We start from the raw sequence: 18,904 nt of genomic DNA on the forward strand, positions 1-18,904 counted from the left end.
AAAGAATGATGCTGTGTTCATTACAATGGAACTAACAATTCAAAGAAATTCTACTTTCAAATAGCCTTTCCACATAAAGAGTATTTGAAGATATGCATCTTATCAAGTGATTTCAGAAGAATATTTAGGTTATCTTGCTGATAACTCATTCCCAGGCATTGTGGGGATGTGATTGTTTTGTTCTTTGGACATTTTAAAATCAACCTTCATTGATTACTTATTATGTACTAGGCATTGTTTAGGTGATGGGGATACAACAATGAACAAGACACAAAAATCCCTGTCCTTACAAATATTGAATTTTATTGGAGGAACATACAATGAACAAGACAAATAAATGAAAGTGTGATATGCCAAGAACCAAGGAATCTTATACAATTATGTAGGTTGAGTACAGCACAAGTGTACCACATCTAAGGGAGGGCCATAATATTGTACACATGATAGCTTTATATATTTATTTCTACAGTGTTCTGTCAAATGGAAATATGTGTCTTGGAGATGGACATTTTTTTCTAATCTACACAAAAGTACTGCATAGACTAATGGTAGCCCTATTAGTAAGAGTGAACATCATAGGAGGCTATTGCAGACATTCAGGTAAGATTTGATAGTGGCATGAATTAGGAAGGTGACAGTAGATGTGGTGAAAATTCTGTAGTCAAATTCTGTAAATATTTTTTACAGATTGAATGTAGGGTGTGAAGGAAGGAGTAGAGTTAAGAATGCCACCAGGCTTTTTGGCTTAAGCCACTAGAAGAATTGAGTTGTCCTCAAATAAGGTGGGAAAGACTTCAAGAGGAGCTGGTTTGGATGCAAAGACCAACAGCTGTGCTTTTGACACGTGAAGGTTGGGGTGTCTGTTACACATCATGTCAAATATCACATGGACAGTTGAATAGATGGGTACAAAATGGGACTGGAATACAAGAAAGAGGCTCGGACTAAAGATAGAAATTATGTTTTTGTGAGAGTTGCTGTGAATCATTATTTGCTTTTTAATGGTTTATGATGTTAGTAAGTATATTATTTCTACCCAACATTTGTACGTGTTCCTTCCTATTTCACACTTCTCTACCTTTTAATATGAACTGAACAAATACATTTGTTTTACTTTGCAATTATGCCCCTGAAAAGCTTGCAAAACATTTTGAACAAATTCTTTTTCTTTTAAAGATTTTATTTATTTATTAGAGACAGAGAGAGAGATAGAGAGAGAGAGAGGGGCAGAGACACAGACAGAGGGAGAAGCAGGCTCCATGCAGGCAGCCCGACATGGGACTCGATCTTGGGTCTCCAGGATCATGCCCTGGGCTGAAAGTGGCACTAAGCCACTGAGCCATCCAGGCTGCCCAAGAATTTAGTTTTAAAGAGTAGAGTAGCTAGCTGCTGAATTTTCTCATAGGGAATTTGAATTTGACCATATGTGATAACTCATTTGGAATTATTTTTTTGTGGCAAGAATGCAAGTCACTGTGGTCAGTATATGCTGTTATTACCAATTATCTTAATTTTAGGAGCTTATAAAATTGGCAAAACAAGATAATATAAAGTAAAAAAGCAGGAATATTTTACAACACAAAGGAAATTGGTCATCTGTGTCAGTAAAACAATTTGTGAGAAGTGGAGGGCAATTTATAGGAAATAAACTATAAATATGAATGCTGCCAAAACTCCCTACTATTCCCAAGTAGATAACTATTTGTAGATTTTCTGCAGTTCCATGACCTGTAACTTGTGTCTATGGGCAGAAGAGAATTGTAGTCATGGCACACACAGTTTGAGTATCTGTGTGTGTCAAAGTGCTTCCTAGAAGCCATTCTTATTGATTTCAAGACTATTTATAGTCTTGTAATGTTTTCACCTCTAGCCCACTACCTTGTGCAATCAAGGGCAGTTAGGGGAGAAGATCACTGCAGGCAACCTGATGTGTTCCAAAATAACTAACTCCATAGAGGTCATACTTTCAGCTTAATAAGTAAGAAATCCAAACTAAATTTTTTGTAACAAAAGATGTCCTGTTGGTTTCCATTTTTACAAATCCTGTCATACATTGACATTGTTAGTCTTTGATTTTAAGTGGCAGTTAATCTAACTTAAGTTACAATATGGTGTTTAAGTAGCCCCTTTTTAAGTCTGCAATTTAAAAAAATTCAATGATAAGGTGTAAAAGTCAGTGGTTTTTAGTATATTCAGAGGTTTGTGCAACTATCACTACAATTTAATTTTTATCCCATCCTAAAAGAAACTTAATACCCACTAGCTGTCATTCCCCATCTGCCTTCCTCCAATCAGCCCAAGGCCACCACTAGTCTCCTTCCTGTTTCTATGAATTTGAACATTTTATAGAAATGAAACCATTCAATATGTGGTCTGTTGTCACTAGATTTTTTCACTTAGCATTTCTCAGTACTTTATTTCATTGCATTGCCTAATAATAGTTCACTGCATGAATATGCTGCATTTTATTCATCTCTTCATCAGTTGAGGGATAATTGGGTTGCTTTCAGTTTTTGGCTACTATGAGTATGTTACTATAAACATTTGTGTACAAGTTTTATGTGGATGTATATTTTCATTTCTCTTGAGTATATACCTAGGAGTAGAATTCCTTGGTCATATGGTCACTCTAACTTTTTGAGGTACTGCCAAATTGTTTTCCAAAGTATAATATGACTTTTAAAAATGCTACCTGTACTTCCATTCTCTGTTAGAGTACATTTTTTCATTAATGTATACATTTTCTAGATTTCATATTGTTGTCACATGTAAACACACATTTTGCAAAGTTATCACCTCAATCATGTTTTGAAAATATCGGAATGGCAAATTGCCATGTTGGTCCAGTCAAATGAATTTTTAGAGAACTGTTTGAATTTTCTGCACACAATTAATGCAGTTAAAAAATCTAAATTTGAATTTAATTTTATTGACTTGCTTTTTGAATAGGTACTAGAGCCACGTGGTTCAAAAGTCTGGGCTACAGTGATATGGGTGGTGTATTGTCTCTCTCCTAACTCTGTGCTACTAGTTTCCCTCCCTGGAGATGACAGTGTTATTTATTTCTTATGTAGCCTTCCAAGGAAGGCATTTTGAAGCAATTTTAATTTGAAAAGAATAAACTTAAAAACAAGTACATGGGGATATAAGAATTTTGTTCTAAACCTGGTTTGGTTAATGAAACAACAGCATATGCCTCAGTGATGACTTTATTTCAAGGCTGAATAGCAATAAAGAATTTACAAGTTTAATAATTGTCTTAAATAGCTTGAGGACATAATCAAAGCAGTCTACTTCTCCTTAACTTTTCATTTTGCCTCAGGAGCCAATCCTTGACCCATGACTTTCTGGTTATTATTTCACTTTGTCTATATTCCCAAGACATATAATCTGCTGATTTTATCCTTTCTAACTTCATTTCTGCTTCAAATGCTTTACTTTATAGAAATCATTTTCAAAAGTCTCCAAAGCAGGCTCCTGCCAGACTCCCAAACCACAACTCAGACTTTGGTTTTTTCTTGCTCGCACATTCTAGGCACAGACTTCCTTTTAGTCCTTGAATAAGCAAGCCCTTTCCACCACAGTACCTTGTACTTACAGGCTCTTCCCATTGCAGAGAAGGTTTTCTTCTGCTCCTGTGTAGCTGACTCCTTCCTATTATTCAGATCTCCGCTTAAACATGGTATTCTCTGACCATCTTAGCCAAAGTTGACCTCTTATCCTTTACTATCCATTGCATTTGACTATTGATTTCATTCCTGTTAATTACCATGGTACTTGTTTAATTACTAGTTAATTGTCTGGAATGATCTATTCTAGAAGAGTCTGTGGTCTAAAACAGGATGGGCAAACTATAGTCCAAATCTTGCTTTTATATGGCGCTGTAGCTAAGGATTGTTTTACATTTTTTGAAGCATTGTCTAATTTTTTTTTAATGCAACAGAGATTTTGCATGGCCTGTAAAACCTTAAATATTTACTAACTGGCCCTTTACAGAAAAGTTTGCTGACTCTGGGTCTAAAATAATGGTTTCTAAAATGAACTGTGTATATGCCAAAGAGTGTATGAGATAATCTAGTGGGATTTTTTTAATGATTTATTTATTTGAGAAGGAGAGAGAGGGGGAGTGTGTGTGAGCTTGGGCGGGGAGGGAGAGTGGGAGAGGGAGAAAGAGAATCTCATGCAGACTCCTCACTGAGCACAGAGCCTAACATGGGGCTCAATCTCAGGACCCTGATATCATGACCCAAGCCAAAACCAAAGTTGGATGCTTAACCTACTGAGCCACTCAGGCACCCTAATCTAGTGGGACCTTAATTGTTTATTCTCTTGTTCTTTGGAAGTTATTTATTGTGTATATTTTATAAAGTGCATAATTTTTAGTATAGTATATGTATATAATTTACAAATTAATATATATCTTTATGTATTGTGGTTGCTGCTCAGAAATTTTTTCATAATGAGCTTGTGATAAAAGTGATAGAGGCAGCTAATACTAAAATATATTATTTATGAGGACATAATCACATTCTCTCCTTCCATATTCCCATCATGTAATACATGATATATTTTTTTGAAAGGATGATGGCAGCAGACTTACCATTTACTGGGTACATATTAAATTCTAGGCATTGGATGCCTGGGGGGCTCAGTGGTCAAGTGTCTGCCTTTGGGTCAGGTCATGATTCTGGGATCCTGGGATTGAGTCCCATATCGGGCTCCCTGCAGGGAGCCTGCTTCTCCCTCTGCCTATGTCTTTGCCTCTTTTTCTGGGTCTCTCATGAATAAATAAATAAAATCTTTTAAAAAAATTGTAGGCATTAACTAATTTCTTGGTATACAATATCTTCTTTAATAATCACAACTACCCTATGACCTAGGTCCTGTTACCCATATTTACAAAAGAGGAAATAAAAATCCAGAGAAGTTTAACAACTTCCTGAAGGTCTTAGTTGCTAACAAAAGGTGGAAGTCAAGTGTAGCTGCCTATCTGAATCTAAAGCCAGTAGTCTCCCCCAATTTCATTGTTTTGGACTCTTTGCATCAGAATGTAGTCACATTTTTGAACCCTTTATGCCTTGAATATTGGCTTAGAAGGATTAATCCAGTTTCTTACAGCAGGAAGCCAGATATGAAGAAAGGGCATGTATATTTCTAATAGGAGATATCACCCTTAATGGTTTCTTGCGAGCTCTTTAAGTTAGAATTGGGATACATGAATTTAAGTATGATTCTGCAATTTACTAGATAAATCATTTATGTTTAAAAAAAAATTATTCATTTATTCATGAGAGCCACAGAGAGAGGCAGAGACACAGGCAGAAGGAGAAACAGGCTCCATGCAAGGAGCCCGATGTGGGACTCGATTCTGGGTCTCCGAGATCATGACCTGAGCTGAAAGCAGATGCTCAACTGCTGAGCCACCCAGTGTCCCTAAATCATTTATCTTTTATCAGCTAATTTCTCATCTACAAATTAGGGCTAATGATATTTACCCCAGAGGTAGTTTTGAGGATTAAATGCATGTGAAAATGATTGTATACTAAGGTCTATAAAATAATTAGTCCTTCTTTAGCTATATGTAACTGTGTAGGGGCATACTTTTTCTGTTGTCATAGTTTTGGCTATAAAATCTTTTACTTAACAAACCATCAAGGTAGCTATTCGAAGGAAGAAGCACCATTCTGGCATAAGAAAGAGTCAGAGTGCAAGTACAAATTTGGCATTCTGTTTCTAGGCTTTTTATAAACCCAAATGTATTTGACCTTAGTTGAAAATGCACATGGCTACTATCTGTGGTGCAGATTTAAAAGAGAAAACTGTAGCTATTATTAATCAGCATCTCCTTTGCCCACATATTGAAACTTGGAAGAACATGATGCTTTAATTGTCTCACTGATAAACATTAGATTTACATTGGAAGTTATTATTTAATTTAGATTTTTCCCAGTGTAGCTCCTATTTATCAGTTTTAAACTTAAAATTCTTCAAGATTCCTTTTTAAAAACCACAGCTCTTTCAGGTAATTTTATATTATTATTATTTTTAAGTTTTTTTTATTTTTTATTTTTTTATAAATTTATTTTTTATTGGTGTTCAATTTGCCAACATATAGAATAACACCCAGTGCTCATCCCATCAAGTGCCCCCTCAGGTAATTTTATATTAAATTATAAAATAAAACCCCCAAAATATACCACATTTTCACTTTAAATAAAGTATCTCACACATTTTAAATACTGAGCTCCCAAGGCTATGAGCTAAATCTGAAATAAAAACTTTCAAAAGAAAAACGAATCATATCCAGTCATTCTCACAGAGTTCTGAAGTTTTTGTCATTGGCCCTTTATCTTCTTCCTTTTCCACAACTAACTGTCCTCTGGCTTTTCTTCCCCAATGTTCTTTTGCTATAGAAACAAGGACATATTTTTCTCTTAGATAACTGCCTTTGTCCTGCCTCTAGTTTTAGAGACTTGTTTAGAAACTCCCAATACATGGATTATGTTTACCAAAGCTTGTAAATATTTATAGATTCCACTTTCCTATAAATGATTGTACCAATTATTGTCTGTAGTCCATTTAGCAATTAATCATGTACTGCTTGTGACAAATTTTCTCTTTTGACGTAAACCATTATTTTATTGCTACTTAATTTTACATGAATCTGTCTTATTTTCTCTAATTGCATTTCAGAATCCTTAAAGACCAACTCCACTTGCTTATTTTTGAATCCCACAGTATAGAGCAGAGTACCTAACAATATCATGCCATTTGGTATCTGACCTGAACTGAGCTTTAAACCCAGTTCTTTCTTTGTTATTTGTGTGACTCTGGTCAATCCTACTAACTTGATGAACTAGTTTTGTCATCTGTAGATGGGAATGATAATAGTACCCTATGTGGTTATTAACTGGATTGAATTGTATGATTGTGTGATGTGATTGCATGCTCCAGGATTGCCATCCATGTGGACCTGATGTACATGGCACTGCCTGGTTAGTGGCATTTTAGCTATCCAACACATGCTAGTTACTATTGCTATCACTAAATCCCATTCACCATTCAAGATTTAATCCCATTCAATCCCATCCCATTCAAGATGTTATTTATTTATTTATTTGAGAGAGGGAGAAAACACATGTGCTGGGAGGAGGGGCAGAGGGAGAGGGAGGAAGCAGACTCCCTTTTGAACAGGGATCCCAGCGTGGGGCTCTATCCCAGGACCCTGGGATCATGACCTGAGCCAAAAGCAGACACTTAACTCCACTATTCACTTGATTTTTAAAATGTAAAGAAGGGGATCCCTGGGTGGTGCAGCGGTTTGGCGCCTGCCTTTGGCCCAGGGCGCGATCCTGGAGACCCGGGATCGAATCCCACGTCGGGCTCCCGGTGCATGGAGCCTGCTTCTCCCTCTGCCTATGTCTCTGCCTCTCTCTCTCTCTCTGTGACTATCATAAATAAATAAAAATTAAAAAAAAATAAAATGTAAAGAAGACAAGTCCAGCAGACACAAAGTTGAGCAGTGTGTAAGTTGGTAGTGAAAGAGCTAACTTTGGCTCAGGCTTCAAGGCTTCATACAGATTTTAATTCTGCTTAGGGATAAATTAGCTGTTTTGTGAAGCTGCACTACTTATTGTCTCAGTAAGTTCCTTGTAAATAATCAGTTCTATCTTTTTTTAAATATAATATGAGGTTGGGAGGTGGAAGAGAAAGGAGCTGAGTCACCCTGATCCTCTGACCATGATCTCTTCTCTAGTCTGTCCTTATAGGTTTGGTGACATCAGGCTGTACAACTGAGGAATGATGAACAAAGCCTTACAATGAGGTTTGGGCATTTTCAGACAGACATTTGGAATGTGATGACACTCAGATTCTTGATCCAGCAATTGGTTTAGTTTATCACAGTGAAGGGAATATAGTTTGGTTGGGATTTAAGACCTATTGAATGAAATATCTGAAATTTACTACAGGTAGTTTTTTTTTTTTTTTAAGATTTTATTTATTTATTCATGAGGGACACACACACAGAGACAAGCAGAGACAAGCAGAGGGAGAAGCAGGCTCCATCCAGGGAGTCCGATGTGGGACTCGATCCGGGGACTCCAGGATCATGCCCTGGGCAGAAAGTGGGCACTAAACCGCTGAACCACCCAGGCATCCCCAGTTGTTTTTTAGTAAGTATTGAGGAGTTGACACCTATTGGTTTAAAGTCCTTAAGGATGTTCTTTGTTTAGTTGAAGAAAAGGAAAGAAGGTGTCCTTGAATAATTCTTCAGAGTTGCTGACATTGGTGGAGCAAGCAGAGGTTATATGGTATTAGATTAATGTCACATCACTGCATCATATAAAAGAAACTGCAATGCTATTAAGCATTGTTAAAAGCAAATTACAGGAAAATATTAAGTGGTTAATAGAATGATAGGATAATATCATGAGCTAAAGGCACTTCCAGAGATGTTCTGGCCCAAGCTCTATCTTTAGGCAAAGGAATTTCTAAATCATCCAGGACAGAGGTTATTCACACCTCAAATTACTCACTAAGGATAGAGAAGCCTCCACTTACTTTGGTAACCCATATGATTATTTCATCACCCTGAGGGTAAAAAAAAAACCTCATCTTTATCCAACTTAAAAATTCAGATGCTTAATTTAGATTGGTCTTTTCCACAAACAACCACAGATTGATGCTTGCAGTAATGGTGTCATATAGGTGGATGACAAAAAGCAAGCGCAACTTTTCACCTCTTATAATGCATGTTCTGAGTCTAGGGGAAGCAGTGAGGTTCATTCACTCAACAGGTATTTATTGAGCATGAAGTCTGTGCCAGGAGCCAAGGATGCAACAATGAGAAAAATGGAATCCCTGCCCTTAATCCATGTGTAGTCTTCTGGGAGGGGAGCAGACAGGCAGAGAGGTAATATTTACTAGGTGGTGTGACAAGCACAGTCGTATTTACTATAAACGTGAGTATATCACATGCCAGGAATTGTGCTAAGTGCTACAGGCAATTCAACCCATTCATTCTCACAACTACTGCAACATAAACTTATAATTGTAAAACAATTATACGTGCAAGCTTTTCTCTCTGACTGAAATGTTCTTTATGGCACATCTTAAGTTCTTCCTGCTGATGGCTTAGTATAAATTTATGATCAGTCCTGCAGGTTTTATATCTTGTGAGATATTATGAAGGAGATATTTCAGGCTTTAGAAATTTATTTTCTCTCTTCTACTTTTAGACTTTTAAGACTATTGTTTCTGTGGGTTTCAAAATCCTGTTCTGAGAGTAAAAACTTTCTTTCTCTTTGTATTTTTATAGAAACAATTCTAATTCTCCCCAAGGCAGATGGAATCTTCTGGTTGAAGAGATGAAAAGTCATATGTAAGAAAGTGAGGAAGAAGAAGGAATAAGAACAGGTTACAACATATCATGTTTCTTTTACAATATAAATGTACATACATATCTACTTATATAGTTACTGACTCTAGGATTCAATGCATATCCTCATCTAAAGATATTTATATTTTAACTGGAGATAATTTTTAAACCTTTATAATATGGATTATGTATAAGAATAGGATTTCAAGCATTAATGTACTAGGTAGTTTTTACATTATTTAAGTCAATTTTTCTCCTTTCCAGAGTCCAATTTTTCTCCTTTTCAGAGTCCACTGATATTCTATATAGAATTGTTTCTTTATGTAAATTAGCTAAGTTTCAACATTTTAAAAATTATTTTTAAATTTATTATTCATTTATTTTTTTGGTATTTTTTTAATTGGAGTTCGATTTGCCAACATATAATATAACACCCAGTGCTCATCCTGTCAAGTGCCCCCCTCAGTGCCCATTACCCAGTGACCCCAACTGCCCACCCACGTCCCCTTCCACTACCCCTTGTTCGTTTCCCAGGGTTAGGTGTCTCTCATGGTCTGTCACCCTCTCTGATATTTCCCACTCGTTTTCTCTTCTTTCCCCTATAATCCCTTTCACTATTTCTTATATTCCTCGAATGAATGAAAATCATGTTTGTCCTGGTCTGATTGACTTACTTCACTCAGCATAATACCCTCCAGTCCCATCCACGTCAAAGCAAATGGTGGATATTCGTTGTTTCTAATGGCTGAATAATATTCCATTGTATACATAGACCACATCTTCTTTATCCATTAATCTTTTGATGGACACCAAGGCTCCTTCCACAGTTTGGCTATTGTGGACATTGCTGCTATAAATTTGGGGTGTAGGTGTCCCGGGATTTCACTGCATCTGTATCTTTGGAGTAAATCCCCAGCAGTACAATTGCTGGGTTGTAGAGTAGTTCTATTTTTAAATCTCTGAGGAACCTCCACACATTTTCCAGAGTGGCTCCACCAGTTCACATTCCTACCAACAGTGCCAGAGGGTTCCCCTTTCTCCACATCCTCTCCAACATTTGTTGTTTCCCGTCTTGTTAATTTTCCCCATTCTCACTGGTATGAGGTGGTATCTCATTGTAGTTTGATTTGTATTTCCCTGATGGTGAGTGATGCAGAGGATTTTCTCATGTGCTTGTTGGCCATGTCTGTTTCCTCTGTGAAATTTCTGTTGATGTCTTCTGCCCATTTCACGATTGGATTGTTTGTTTCTTTGCTGTTGAGTTTAAGAAGTTCTTTATAAATCTTGGATACTAGCCCTTTATCTGATAGGTCATTTGCAAATATCTTCTCCTATTCTGTAGGTTGTCTTTTAGTTTTGTTGACTGTTTCTTTTGCTGTGCAGAAGCTTTTTATCTTGATGAAGTCCCAATAGTTCATTTTTACTTTTGTTTCCCTTGCCTTCATAGATGTATCTTGCAAGAAATTGCTGTGGCCAAGTTCAAAAAGGGTGTTGCCTGTGTTCTCCTCTAGGATTTTGATGGAACCTTGTTTCACATTTAGATCTTTCATCCATTTTGAGTTTATCTTTGTGTATGGTGTAAGAGAATGGTCTAGCTTCATTCTTCTGCACGTGGCTGTCCAATTTCCCCAGCACCATTTATTGAAGAGACTGTCCTTTTTCCACTGGATAGTCTTTCCTGCTTTATCGAATATTAGTTCACCATAGAGTTGAGGGCCCATTTAGGGTTCTCTATTCTGTTCCATTGATCTATGTGTCTGTTTTTGTGCCAGTACCTTACTGTCTTGATGATCACAGCTCTGTAGTACAACCTAAAATCTGGCATTGTGATGCCCCTGGCTCTGGTTTTCTTTTTCAATATTCCCCTGGCTATTCAAGATCTTTTCTGATTCCACACAAATCTTAAGATGATTTGTTCCAACTCTCTGAAGAAAGTCCATGGTATTTTGATAGGGATTGCATTAAATGTATAAATTGCCCTGGGTAACATTGATATTTTCACAATATTAATTCTCCCAATTCATGAGCATGGAATATTTTTCCATCTCTTTGTGTCTTCCTCAATTTCTTTCAGAAGTGTTCTGTAGTTTTTAGGGTATAGATCCTTTACCTCTTTGGTTAGGTTTATTCCTAAGTTATTTTATGCTTTTGGGTGAAATTGTAAATGGGATTGACTCCTTAGTTTCTCATTCTTAAGTCTCATTGTTAGTGTATAGAAATGCCACTGATTTCTGGGCATTGATTTTGTATCCTGCCACACTGCTGAATTGCTGTATGAGTTCTAGCAATCTTGGGGTGGAGTCTTTTGGGGTTTCTATGTACAGTATCATGTCATCTGCTAAGAGGGAGAGTCTGACTTCTTGTTTGTCAATTTGAATGCCTTTTATTTCTTTTTGTTGTCTGATTGCTTCTAGCACTATGTTGAATAGCAGTGGTAAGAGTGGACATCCCTGTTGTGTTCCTGATCTTAGGGGGAAGGCTCCCAGTGTTTCCCCATTGAGAATGATATCTTCTGTGGACTTTTCATAGATGGCTTTTAAGATGCTGAGGAATGTTCCCTCTATTCCTACACTCTGAAGAGTTTTGCTCAGGAATGGATGCTGTATTTTGTCAAATGCTTTCTCTGCCTCTATTGAGAGGATCATAGAGTTCTTCTTTTTCCTCTTGTTGATATGATCTATCACATGATTGTTTTACAAGTGTTGAACTAGCCTTGCATCCCAGGGATAAATCCCACTTGGTCATGGTTAATAATCTTAATGTACTGTTGGATCTTATTGGCTAGTATGTTGTTGAGAATTTTTGCATCTGTGTTCATCATGGAGATTGGTCTATAATTCTCCTTTTCAGTGGGGTCTTTGTCTGGTTTTGGAATTAAGGTGATGCTGGCCTCATAAAAAGAGTTTGGAAGTATCTGTCTCTTTCTATCTTTTGGAACAGCTTTAGTAGAATAGGTATGGTTTCTTCTTCAAACGTTTGGTAGAATTCCCCTGGGAAGCCAACTGGCCCTGTACATTTGTGTCTTGGGAGGTTTTTGATGACTGCTTCAATTTCCTCCCTGGTTATTGGCCTGTTCAGGTTTTCTATTTCTTCCTGTTCCAGTTTTGGTAGTTTATGGTTCCAAAAATGCATCCATTTCTTCTAGATTGCCTAATTTATTGGCATACAGCCGTTCATAATGTTTTTAAAATCATTTGTATTTTCTTGGTATTGGTTGTGATCTCTCCTTTTTCATTCATGATTTTATTTTATTTTATTTTATTTATTTATTTTTTAAATTCCAAGTTTATTTTTTTTTAATTTTTTTAAAATTTATTTATGATAGTCACACAGAGAGAGAGAGAGGCAGAGACATAGGCAGAGGGAGAAGCAGGCTCCATGCACTGGGAGCCCGACGTGGGATTCGATCCCAGGTCTCCAGGATCGTGCCCTGGGCCAAAGGCAGGCGCTAAACCGCTGCGCCACCCAGGGATCCCCATGATTTTATTAATTTGAGTATTTTCTCTTTTGTTTTTAATAAGGCTGGCTAATGGTTTATCTATCTTATTAATTCTTTCTAAGAACCAACTCCTGGTTTTGTTGATCTGTTCTACAGTTCTTCTGGTCCTTATTTCATTGAGTTCTGCTCAAATCTTTATTAACTCTCTTTTTCTGCTTGGTGTAGGTTATTTGCTGTTTTTTCTCCAGGTCCTTTAGGTGTGAGGTTAGCTTGTGTATTTGAGTTTTTTTTCCAATTTTTTGAGGGATGCGTGGATTGCGATGTATTTCCCCTCTTAGGACTGCTTTTGTTTTATCCCAAAGATTTGAATGGTTGTATCTTCATTTTCATTAGTTTCCATGAATCTTTTTAATTCTTCTCTAATTTCCTGGTTGACCCATTCATCTTTTAGCAGGATACTCTTTAAACTCCACGTGTTTGGGTTTCTTTCAAATTTCTTCCTGTGATTCAGTTCAAGTTTCAAAGCATATGGTCTGAAAATATGCAGGGGACAATCTCTGTCTTTTGGTTTCAGTTGAGACCTGATTTGTGACCCATATGTGGTCTCTTCTGGAAAAAGCTCCATATGCACTTGAGAAGAATGAGTATTGGGCAGCCTGGGTAGCTCAGCAGTTTAGCACTCCCTGGCCCAGGGTGTGATCCTGGAGACCTGGTATCGAGTACCACATCAGGTTCCCTGCATGGAGCCTGCTTCTCTCTCTGCCTGTGTCTCTGCCTCTTTTTGTCTCTTTCTGTGTCTCTCATGGATAAAATAAAAAAAAAATTTTTTTTTAAAGAGAAGAATGTGCATTCCGTTGTTCAGATGCAAAGTTATGTATATGTCTGTGAAATCCATCTGATCCAGTGTATCATTTAAAGCTCTTGTTTCTTTGGTGATATTGTGCTTAGAATATCTGTCATTTGCAGAAAGTGCCGTGTTGAATTCTCCTACTATTAGTGTATTATTATCTAAGTATGTCTTTACTTTGGTTTTTAATTGATTGATATACTTAGAAGCTCCCACATTAGGGGCATAAATATTCATGATTGTTAGGTCCTCTTGTTGAATAGGCCCTTTAAGTATGATATATTATCCCTCTTCATCTCTTACTGCAGTCTTTGGGATAAACTTTAACTTATCTGATATCAGCATTGCTACCCCTGCTTTCTTTTGAGGACAATTTGAATGGTGAATGGTTCTCCAACCTTTCATTTTCAGGCTGGAGGTGTCCTTAGGTCTAAAATGAGTTTCCTGTAGACAGCAAATAGATGGGTCTTGCTTTTTTATCCAGTCTGAAACCCTGCAATTTTTGATGGGATCATTTAGCCCGTTTACGTTCAGAGTTACTATTGAAAGATATGAATTTAGTGTCATCATCATACCTATTCAATCCCTGTTTTTGTGGATTATTTCTTTGGGCTTCCTCTTTCTTTTCAGGGCCCCCTTAATATTTCTTGCATAGCTGGTTTGGTGGTCACATAGTCTTTCAGTTTCTGCCTATCTTGGAAGCTCTTTATTTCTCCTTCTATTCTGAATGAGAGCCTTGCTGGGTAAAGTATTCTTGGCTGCATATTCTTCTCATTTAGTACCCTGAATATATCCTGCCAGCCCTTTCTGGCCTGCCAGGTCTCTGTGGAGAGTTCTGCTGTTAATCTAATATTTCTCTCCATATAAGTTAAGAATCTCTTGTCTCTCACTGCTTTAAGGATTTTCTCTTTATCTTTGGAATTATCAAGTTTCACTATTAAATGTTGAGGTGTTGGTTTTTAATGATTTTAGGGGGAGACCTCTCTATTTCCTGGATCTGAATGCCTGTTTCCCTCCCCAAATTAGGGAAGTTCTCAGCTATGATTTGTTCAAATATGTTTTCTGTCCCTCTGTCCCTCTAACCACTCTCTGGAACCCCACTTATACATAGATTTTTCCTTCAGAGGCTGTCATTTATTTCCCTTAACCTCTCCCCATCATCTTTTAATTGTTTTTCTGTTTTTCTCTTTTTTCCTCAGCTTCCTTCCTTGCTATCAACTTGTCTTCTATGTCAGTCATTCTTTCTTTTACCTCAGTAACCCTTGTCATTAGGACCTCCAGTTTGGATTGCATCTTATTTAATTGATTTTTAATTTCGGCCTGATTAGATCTAAATTCTGCAATAATGAATTTTCTTGAATCCTTTATGCTTTTTCCCAGAGCCACCAGTAGCTTTATAACTGTGCTTTTGAATTGGCTTTCTGACATCAAATTGTAATCCAAATTCTGTAACTCTGTGGCAGAGAGTACTGTTTCTGATTCTTTCTTTTGTGGTGGGTTCTTCCTTCTAGTCATTTTGCTCAATGCAGAGTGGCTGTATGAGTGGGCTGAGTCAAGAGTTCAACCACGACCTAAGTAAATATCATCCTAGATGATTCTGCCCAGGTCAGAGACCAGAAATTGAAAAGAAAGATCAGAACAAAATAAAACAAAAGGACCAGTAAAGTGAAAAACAAATTTTAAAACAAAGTAGTAAAAAACAAAAGACCAAGAATCTTAATGAAGAATTGAAAAAAAAAAAAAAAAAAAGGAGAGGAAAAAAACATGGGGTCGGGACTGGGAGAAGTTGTAGTAGAGGGAGAATGTAGTCTACCTGATGGGTTCTAGAGGATGATCCTCTTGTTTCTGAGTATATTAAGTTCTGCATGTTAGAAGATGCTCAGTCCCAAATTTATATAAAGCAGAAGTACTTGTAGAGGGTCCCAACATTGGCCACCAAAACATAAACGAGGTAAAAGAGAGGGGCAGAATGGGAATGAGGAATCTCACAGAATGAACCAGCACAGTATACCACTTGGTTTTGGGTGCATGCTGGTCATATTTTAGAAGGTGTTAACTTCTGCCATTGTAGAACAAAGTGAGACAGAGAAAATGAAAAACACAAAACCAAAAAAACCTATCTTGTATATCTCCCCAAATAAAGTTGAGTATGTTTAAAGGAATCTAGAAGTGGAAAATCTATATAGGACCTGTGATTGTAGAAATATGAAAGTCAAAAAGGAAGAATCTTAAAAATGAAGAAGTGGTAAAATATTTTAGTTAAGGTGGGAAAAGAGAAAAAAATTGGAAATTTACAGTCTGATATAAAAACGAGTTGTACTGGAAAAAGGAAGATAAAAAATAGGAGGGGCACCCTCTAGTTCTATATACTGTTAATCCCTCGACTTCCCCTGGAGCTTTCCAGCACTGCTTGGTCAAGAACTTACTCTTCCCCTGTCCTTCCAGCTGGTCTTCTGGGGGAGGGGCCTGTTGTGCTGACTCTCAGGTGTGTGCACCTGGGGGAGCTGCCCCCAACCCTGCCGGGTGTTGGGCTCAGTGGGAGCTGTGGACCCTATGAGGCCCCTGTCCCCTAGGGCCCCACCCCTCCCAGACTCACGGTAACACCAGGAGGAATAATACCACTGGCAGCGGCCAGCTCTCCAGCCCTAGAGTCAGCTCCCACAGTAACTACCACAGTCTCCCAGTCCACACTGGCCTGATGCTCCTGGGCCGGCGTGGGGGCGCTGATCTGCACAGGTGCCCCACGGCAGAAGAGGCCTTGCTGTCCTGTGCCCTCCCCACATCCACCTGTCCCGGGGGGAGTGCAGGATCCGGGGCTGTGTCCCCGGCGCCCTGGGATCTGGGGCCTGTGCTTGGAATCGCACTCCTGGGGTGCGGTTCCTGAAGGCGGCAGGGCGCAGCCCCCTCTGTCCGGAGCCGCCGGTCTGACCCTTCCTCTCTATTAGTGACTCCGGGAGACTGGAGGCTCCACTGCCCCTCCTGCGATTCTGCTCAATTTCCCTGTTATGTGCCTTTCTGTCCCTCAACATTTATTACAGCTTCTGTAAAGTCTTCACCCTCTCTTCTTGCTCTACTACATTTCTGTATTTGAATCTCTGCGTATCTGTACTACACGTATGTATGATTATAGTTCTCTAAAATAATCATTATACTGATGATAATGATCCCGAATGGTCATAAAGATAGTCTCTGATTACATTTAACAGCAAATACAAGGACACACTTCTTCCTATTTGGGCATATTTAATGGTAAATGGTATGGTAATGAGGTAGACAGCGGTGATGACCAATTTGGTCAGTTTGTTACCTGAGTAGAATAGAAATCAACCAATGGGTACAGAAACGCTTCCCCATTGCCTTTGTTATATTGCTGGTCCATCACATACTGCTTAAGCTAATAAACAGAGGACTTATTAATCAAAAGAATGAGTTTGGATCCTAAAGCTCACATTTATTATAATGCAAATGCATCTCCAGGGTGTATGAGTTAGCTAGATATCTGTCTGGTGAGACCCTCTGTATCCTGTGCTCCCCCCTCTCCTCCCACCATGGCTTTGAATGGAACTTGTGTCAGCTTTTAAAGTCTCAGAATAAATTATGTTCCAGAGCTCAGACAGACAGTATTAAGAGGGCCTGGATGAAAGTATGTTTTTACATGTTCTTTGGAAGTACATTCATTGATCTCCTTTAGCCTTTAGTGGGGTTGTCTTCCTTCCTGGATGAACAGGTACAAATTTGGGAGCCAATTGAAGTGACACAATATGAAGACCATGGAAGCTGCTTGTGTGTCTGGGTACTTTAGAGACTGTGGTAGGGAGAGCATGGTTAGGCAGTGTCTGTCTTCTTCCTGAAGTCCAGGCTGTATCTGTAAACATACATTTCACTGCTTCTCTGCTCTTTTCTCTCTTTCTGCACATGTTTCTCCCCTTCTCTTCTCCCCTCTCCAAGCCCCCATAACCATGTTACAGGATGGAGTGAATTGGTGTTTGCTCTACATGCGGCATGGGAAACAGCACATATGTGTCAGATCAAGGAATAGAGTTATAGGGCACACTGCCCTGTACTAAGAATAAACAGGGGAATTTAACTACCATTATTATTATGAAAATGTTATTTTAATTCCAATTAGTTAACGTACAGTGTTATATTAGTTTCAGTTGTACAATATAGTAATTCAACAATTCCATATATCACCCTGTGCTCATCATGACAGTTTGTTCACTCCTCAATCCCCATCAGCTATATTACCTATCCCCCAGCCACCCCCCTGTGGGATCCATCAGTGTGTTTTCTAAGGTTCTGTCTCTTGGCTTCTCTCTCTCCCTCCTTTTTCCTTTGCTCATTTGTTTTTTTCCTAAATTCCACATATGAGTGAAATCGTGGTATTTATCTTTTTCTCTCTGACTTATTTTGCTTAGTGTAATACTCTCTAGTTCCATTCATGTCATTGCAAATGGCAAGATTTCATTCTTGTTTTGGCTGAATAATATTCATATATATATATGTGTGTGTGTATATATATATATATACACACACACACACACACATATACACATATAGACTTTGTTTTTAAAGATTTCCTTATTTATTTGAGAGAGATTGCATGCACGTGTGAGAGAGAGGCAGAGGGAGGAGGAGAGGGAGAGGGAGAAGGAGAGAAAGAATTCTCAAGCAGACTCCCCACTGAGCACAGAGCCTGATGTGGGGCTCCATCCCATGACTCCAAGTTCATGACCTGAGCCAAAACTGAGAGTCAGACACTTACCAAACTGAGCCACCCAAGTGCCCCTAGATTTCTTTTTTATACATTTGTCAATCGATGGATACTTGGGCTGCTTCCATATCTTTCCTATTTTAAATGATGCTTCTATAAACATAGGAGTGTATGTTTCCCTTTTGAATTTGTGTTTTTGTATTCTCTGGGTAAATTCCCAGTAGTTTGGGGCATCCTAGGGTACTTCTATTTTTAACTTTTTGAGGAACCTCCATATTGTTTTCCGGAGTGGTTACACCGGTTTGAATTCCCATCAACATTGCTTGAAGATTTCTTTTTCTTCACATCCTCTCCAATACCTGCTGTTTCTTGTGTTGCTGATTTTAGCCATTCTGACAAGTGTGAGGTGATATCTTGTAGCTTTTTTTTTCTTTAAATTTTTACTTATTTATGATAGTCACACAGAGAGAGAGAGGGAGAGAGAGGCAGAGACACAGGCAGAGGGAGAAGCAGGCTCCATGCATC

General features: G+C 38.1%; 1 long non-coding RNA gene across 1 annotated transcript in view; it reads left to right on the plus strand.

The window, feature by feature from the left end:
* LOC144295902 (uncharacterized) overlaps nt 1-18,904 on the plus strand; it is a 63,189-nt gene that overhangs the window by 13,392 nt on the left and 30,893 nt on the right. Inside the window, exon 2 of the long non-coding RNA XR_013363022.1 lies at nt 9,320-9,417. This is a non-coding gene — a long non-coding RNA (uncharacterized LOC144295902). The remainder of the gene's footprint in view (nt 1-9,319; nt 9,418-18,904) is intronic.

This window comes from Canis aureus, chromosome 24 (genome assembly GCF_053574225.1).
Source record: "Canis aureus isolate CA01 chromosome 24, VMU_Caureus_v.1.0, whole genome shotgun sequence".
Classification (NCBI taxonomy): domain Eukaryota; kingdom Metazoa; phylum Chordata; class Mammalia; order Carnivora; family Canidae; genus Canis; species Canis aureus.